At 38.3% G+C, this 7,500-nt stretch overlaps 1 protein-coding gene across 1 annotated transcript in view; it reads left to right on the forward strand.

Moving 5' to 3' along the window:
- The first annotated feature begins 6,798 nt into the window (after positions 1 to 6,798).
- Positions 6,799 to 7,500, forward strand: part of LOC135095848 (uncharacterized) — a 2,670-nt gene continuing 1,968 nt past the window's right edge. The window contains exons 1-2 of the mRNA XM_063996986.1: positions 6,799 to 6,909; positions 7,453 to 7,500. The exon at positions 7,453 to 7,500 is cut by the window's right edge and continues 186 nt beyond it. The gene's annotated coding sequence lies outside the window, so the exon portion shown is untranslated. The remainder of the gene's footprint in view (positions 6,910 to 7,452) is intronic.

Raw genomic sequence — 7,500 nt, forward strand, 5'->3', positions numbered from 1 at the left:
GAATAGAAGGAGAAGGAAAACTAGTAGGAGAAGGAGAAGGAGAAGGACTAGAAGAGGAGGAGGAGAAGGAGAAATAGAAGTATTAGTAGGAGGAGGAGAAAGGAAGAACAAAATTAATCGTTCGGAGGAAGAAGGGCACATCCTCGTAAGATTCCCAGAGTTCGGGGGAAGAAGGGCACATCCTCGTAAAATTCACAGGGTTCGGGGGAAGAAGGGCACATCCTCGTAAAATTCACAGGGTTCGGGGAAAGAAGGGCACAACCTCGCAGATTCACAAGCCATCCTCACTTTGCCTTGAAGTATACGAGTTTTGCTCATAACTTCTGGGGGACTTACAACTTTGCCAGTCCAGGTGTCTTACTTTAGGCTATTGAGCACTCTGTGTGTGGCGGTGCTGGGGCGTCACGGAATTTGGCGCTATTGGTGTGAAGTTGTGACAGACAGATAGATAGACTGAGAAAGACAAACTGATGGAGAGATAGATAAAAAGACGGAGAAATAGATAGAATGAGAGAGAGATTCATTGAGAGAGAGATAGATAGATAAACAGATAGATGGAATGAGAGAGAGATGGACTGATAGAGAGATAGATAGACGGAGAGATAGACAGAATGAGAGAGAAACGGATGGATAGATAAATAGATAGATAGATAGATAGATAGATAGATAGATAGATAGATAGATAGATAGACTGAAAGAGGGATGGGTGGAGAAATAGATAGATAGATAGAGAGATACGTAGGCTGGAAGAGAGGCTAATAGATAAATGAATAGACGCATAGACGGGCAGAAAGATAGATGGATGGATTAATAGATAGGCTGACAAATAGATATACAGATGGACAGACAGCTTGGCAGACGGATTGACAGATAGACAGGCAGACCGACGGACACACAAATAGGCAGACGGACAGATAGATAAACAGACAGACAGACGGACAGGTAGACAGACAGACAGGAGATATAGACAGGTGATAGACAGGCAGACAGATAGATAAACAGACAGATAGATAGACAGATAGATAGACAGACAGGGAGATTGACAGACTAACGCTTTTAGTGTAGATAATAGTGAATATGTGTCTGTTATGAGTGATGCCTGCTGTCACCACCACCACCATCACCACCACCGCCACCACCACCACCACCACCACCACCGCAATTTTAAATCAAAACAAGAAAATAAACAGAGGAAACCATACACAACACTACAACATACCACCAACATACCACCAACAACAACAACAATAAGAAAAAAACCATAAAAAAGAGAAAAATAAAAAAAATATACGAAAAGAAAAAAAATTGCAAAGGATAGCGATGTGTGGCAACCCTGCATGGCCGGTGGGTATATAAAGGGGAGGAACACCTGTCGCAGCTCATTTTACATTGCTGAGAAGATGGTAAGTGTGAACAGCAGCTCCGAATAGACGCTGGGAATTTTCAGTCCTAGCTTCGTGGTTTTGTCAGACACCAAGCTTCTCTTAATCAAAATGCTAAATTATTTCTAACTTTCCTGGTAAAATTTGTGAAAGTAGGGATATTTTTTGTGCACTGTATTATCAGCTTTTCTTTCTTTCCTTTCATTCTTTTAAAGGTTCTAGTGTAAAGTGGTTGCAGTCTTAAATATATCAGTGTTTTATCTCATGTACCTCCAACTGACTGTAGCGGAAATTATTGGAGGGTTTTCAAAGGTCTAGCTATCTGTAGTGGGCGTTACAAGGGTTTAACATGCTGCAGTGGAAGTTATTGGCGTTTTCAGGGGTTTAACATGCTGCAGTGGAAGTTATTGGGGTTTTCAGGGGTTTAACATGGTGCAGTGGAAGTTATTGGGGTTTTCAGGGGTTTAACATGCTGCAGTGGAAGTTATTGGCGTTTTCAGGGGTTTAACATGCTGCAGTGGAAGTTATTGGGGTTTTCAAGGGTTTAAAAGGTTCGTTGAAAGTTATTGGGGTTTTCAAATGTTTTTTTCATGATTCCAGTGATAGTTTGACAGCCTCAGTGGAAGTTATTACGGTTTTCAAGTTTTTTTTTTTCTTCATAATTATATAGTTTAATAGGTTATAATAGAAGTTACTGAGGTTTTCAAGGATGTTTTCAATTACCATCCCTTCTCTTTCCCCTCCTCTCCTCTCCCCTCCCTTCCCCTTCACTCTCCTCCCTCTCTCCCTTTCCCTCCCCTTTGCCCCCTGTGAAGCGCTACGTGGCAAGGCTGTCCAGGCTGCTACAGGTCTCACGCTGGGAAACTCACTCGCACAATCACACTGTTTTGCACTCTGTCTTGATGCCCTTCCCTCTCTTTATCTAGGAGGGGCACTGGTTAAAAGAAAAAAAGATCCACTGAGGCGCCGATCACAAAGGAAAGGTCAAAAGTGTATTGCAAATTTGGAGGATAAGTGTGTTGAAGCCTCCCTCCTGAAAGAGTTCAAGTCACAGGAAGGAGGAAATACAGAAGCAGGCAGGGAGTTCAGGAGTTTGCCAGAGAAAGGGATGAAAGACTGAGAATACTGTTTAACTCTTGCATTAGGGAGGTGGACAGAATAGTAGTGAGAGAAAGAAGAAAGACTGAGAATACTGGTTAACTCTTGCATTAGGGAGGTGGACAGAATAGTGGTGAGAGAAAGTAGAAAGAATGAGAATACTGGTTAACTCTTGCATTAGGGAGGTGGACAGAATAGTGGTGAGAGAAAGAAGAAAGACTGAGAATACTGGTTAACTCTTGCATTAGGGAGGTGGACAGAATAGTGGTGAGAGAAAGTAGAAAGACTGAGAATACTGGTTAACTCTTGCATTAGGGAGGTGGACAGAATAGTGGTGAGAGAAAGTAGAAAGACTGAGAATACTGGTTAACTCTTGCATTAGGGAGGTGGACAGAATAGTGGTGAGAGAAAGTAGAAAGACTGAGAATACTGGTTAACTCTTGCATTAGGGAGGTGGACAGAATAGTGGTTGTTTTCTGTTTTATTTGTTTTTATCTATTTACTTATTTGCCTTGTGTTCATTCGTATTTATTTTGTCTCTAGGAACTGACCGCTAATTTATTCAGTATAGTATAGCATAATAACTAGAATTACTATACTTTACTTTTTTTTATCTATTCTTATTTATTTACTCGTATTTGTTTATTCGTATTTGTTATTTCGTATCTTCAGGTTGCAGAGGCTCCTAATATTCTTTTTTTTTTTTTTTACCGCGGACTAATTTGAGAGTGGTGAAAGTGGCGAGTCCTCCCTAGTGAGACGCGCGGTACACAGGCACAACACTGCGTAAAATGAACGTACTTTGTTTCACTAAAGAATTATCAACTTGTACAGTGTTAGTCGTGCACAAAGTTTGGATAAAGTAAACAGACTCAATCCCCAGTAAGTTTCCACAGTTTATCATGTAAATATTGGAGGTTAAGATACAAATAATTAACACTGTCATCTTGTGCAAATTGAATCAAAGTAAATTTTAATCTTGCTCAAAGTCTGGATGAAGTAAAGGGTTAACAAAAATATATAAATAGATAAAAGTTTTGTTCTTTCATGACAGTATTGCCGGTCACTCATTAAGAAATCGAATACAGTTATCTTGTACAAATTAATCCAGACGAAACTTCAATTCTGCTCAGTACTTGGATAAACTAAACAATATTAATAAAAAAAAAAAAATGTATTACTCTTCCAGGTTAATATTGCCGGTCACTCATTAAGAAATCCAATACAGTTATCTTGTGCAAATTAATCCAAACGAAACTTCAATTCTGCTCAGTACTTGGATAAACTAAACAATATTAATAAGAAAATAAAAAGCAACAAAATGTCTTACTCTTTCACGTAATAATTGCCGGTCACTCATTAAGAAATCCAATACAGTTATCTTGTGCAAATTAATCCAAACGAAACTTCAATTCTGCTCAACGCTTGGATAAATTAAAGTCTTAATAAAAAAAATAGAAAATAAAAAAATATCTTACTCTTTCATGTTATAATTGCTGGTAAGAATCCACGTAAGAATCCAATACAGTTATCTTGTGCAAATTAATCCAAACGAAACTTCAATTCAGCCCTATGCTTGGATAAACTAAACAATATTAATAAAAAAACAACAAAATGCCTCACTCTTCCATGTTATAATTGCCGATCACTCATTAAGAAATCCAAAACAGTTACCTTGTGCAAATCAATTAATTAGACCAACTAAAACTTCAGTCCTGCTCAAAGTTTGGACAACGTAAACAATAAAAGAAATCTCACACTTTCACGAACACAAAAAAAAGAGAAAAAAAAATAAATAAAATCGATGCATACTATAGGTTAAACATTTTGAGACCAGTGACGATAAGTATTGGGAAAGGAGAATGCCGAGAAGCCAGCGTTGGTTTAATTTGCACAAGATAAGTGTATTCAATTTTCATATGCAGTGACCAGCAATTTGTACACTCACTCCAAAAACTGCAGGTGCATTTCATAGAGATATATATTTTGACAGTCTCATTCCACGAGTCTCGAGTCATTATATAGAGGCACCTGAGTACTGATCATTACCACCGTGCTGCGTGCTCCGAATGCATCACCACGGGCTGTTTGAAGTATCGACCATGCCATGCAGCTGCAGTTGTGGGAGTGAGTGTACAAACTGCCGGTCACTCCATACGAAAATTAAATACAGTTATCTTGTGCAAATTGAACTAAACAAAACTTCGATTCTGTTCAAAATTTCAATAATATAAAGTCTTAATAAAAAAAAGTCTTAATCCTTCAAAACTGCCAGTCACTCCATACAAAAATTAAATACGGTTATCTTGTGCAAATTAAACTAAACAAAACTTCGATTCTGTTCAAAATTTCAATAATATAAAGTCTTAATAAAAAAAAAGTCTTAATCCTTCACTTAAAACTGCCAGTCACTCCATACAGAAATTAAATACAGTTATCTTGTGCAAATTGAACTAAACAAAACTTCGATTCTGTTCAAAACTTCAGTAATATAAACAGCCTTAATAAAAAAAGTATTATTCCTTCATACACAAACAGCTGGGCACTGCATACCAAAATTAAATACGGTTATCTTATGCACATTAAACTAAACAAAACTTCGATTCTGTTCAAAATTTCAATAATATAAAGTCTTAATAAAAAAAAAGTCTCATTCTTTCACGTAAAACTGCCAGTCACTACATACGAAAATTATAGTTATCTTGTGCAAATTAACCCTTTCACATCAATTTGACACAATCTCTCAAGCTTAACCACTCTGAGACATCCTTTCTTCCTCCACAATCATCGCCAAAACTTTTACTTCCTAGAAATTGCAACATTATTCTTTTTTACCCCTTCTTTAATTGTAGATGCTTGAAAAAACCCGCACATTGCTTATTGGTCAGTATTAGAAAATGCTCTACCTCACCATATATATTTTCTAAGGCCACAGAGATGATAAGCCAATTAACCAGGTTCTCAGGGCTGTTTCTCTTGTTCATAATGCATAAATCTTGTTAATCTGTCACTATAACCGTAGCAACACCCTTAGAAACCCATGCCACTTGTTTCTCTTGTTAATACTACAGAAATCTTGTTACATTGTTACTGAAACCATAAAAACACCCTTAAAAACCCATGCCACTTATTGCTTCTCCTGTTAATAATGTAGAAATCTTGTTAATCTGTCACTAGAACCATAGAAACACTCTTAAAAACCCGTGTCACTCATTGTTTCCCCTGTTAGTATAGAAATCTTGTTAATCTGTCACTAGAACCGTAAAAACACCCTTAAAAACAAGTGCCAGTTATTGTTTCTCTTGTTAATACTACAGAAATCTTGTTAATCTGTCACTAGAACCGTAAAAACACCCCTAAAAACAAGTGCCAGTTATTGTTTCTCTTCTTAATACTACAGAAATCTTGTTAATCTGTCACTAGAACCATAGAAACACCCTTAAAAACCCGTGTCACTCATTGTTTCCCCTGTTAGTATAGAAATCTTGTTAATCTGTCACTAGAACCGTAAAAACACCAAATGCCAGTTATTGTTTCTCTTGTTAATACTACAGAAATCTTGTTAATCTGTCACTAGAACCGTAAAAACACCCCTAAAAACAAGTGCCAGTTATTGTTTTTCTTGTTAATACTACAGAAATCTTGTTAATCTGTCACTAGAACCGTAGAGACACCCTTCAAAACCCGTGTCACTTCAAGTAGAGCCTTTGGAAAGCAGTGGAGTAGTGTTTCCGAATGCGGTCCTAAGTGGCGTGTATTTCTGCATATCACAGTGAAAGGACTAAAAGAGATATTATTATCAATCTGCATCGAGGTTAATTTCGCTTGGCCACTCGCACACAAAGAGAGAAGACTGATGGCTACTCCACAGACTTGTTTTTCATAAGCTAGCGAAAAATATATAACAGAATCTGGTGAATATTGACAAAATTATTACAGTTTATAGTAAGTGTGTGTGTGTGTGTGTGTGTGTGTGTGTGTGTGTGTGTGCACCTGCTTGGCCACGTGTTGAGTTTCCCTAGACATAGAGATAAGAGAGATAGAGAGAGAGAGAGAGAGAGAGAGAGAGAGAGAGAGAGAGAGAGAGAGAGAGAGAGAGAGAGAGAGAGAGAGAGAGAGAGAGAGAGAGAGAGAGAATCATTTGTCCTTCACCTCTCCTCCTCCTCCTCCTTCACCTCCTCCACCTCCTCCTCCTCCTCCATAATGTTCTTTTGGATGAGTTTTGCCAGTATTACTATTACTACTACTACTATTGAAAAATTATTATTGTTATTATTATTACTATTATTATTATTATTATTATTATTATCATTATTATTATTATTATTATTATCTTCATTATTATCTCTTTCTCCCACAGGTCCCTTTCCTCCCCCTGCTCCTGGCCGCCGCCCTCTCTCTCCCCCCCACACTCTCCCAGAAATTGGAGGTGAGCGCATGGAACAATAGTCTGCAACATTTGTGGGTCCTTCTTAATCATCTTGTCCTGTCTGAATGCTAACACTAATGATTTTGTCTTCATCCCCCCCTTGTTGTACGCCTTAGCACACTTCAGTACCTCCATCAGATTCAATGTCAGTTTGTTTCTCATGCCGTCCTGATTATTTGCTTTACGCATTAGCAGACTTCACTACCTCCACCAGATCCCTCTATATCAGGGCCGCTAACTAGTCTAAAAGCTTAAGTTTCCTCTCGTAAGGGACACTGCTAACCCTTCGTATTTTGAGCAGCGTGCGTGTTTCCATCGGCAGTGTCCGTGTTTAGGTCTTCCATTAATTAATATTCCCCTTCAGTGCTTTTAACTATTTGGACAATGGGTATTTGCTCTTGTGCTCTCAAGTTTTCCGTTTTGTGGGCGTGTTTAAAGGTGTGAAGGTGTCGGGAAGCTTGGTTAGGCAAGTGTAATTAGAGGCAGGTGGGATTAATTAAAGGTAAGGTTAAGTGTCTCATGTTCCTGTGTCCTTGTGTCCAGTGGTGGCTCAATGATGACGTGGGGCCGGGGTGTGTCAATGGTGATCTG

This window comes from Scylla paramamosain, unplaced genomic scaffold (genome assembly GCF_035594125.1).
Source record: "Scylla paramamosain isolate STU-SP2022 unplaced genomic scaffold, ASM3559412v1 Contig1, whole genome shotgun sequence".
Classification (NCBI taxonomy): Eukaryota; Metazoa; Arthropoda; class Malacostraca; order Decapoda; family Portunidae; genus Scylla; species Scylla paramamosain.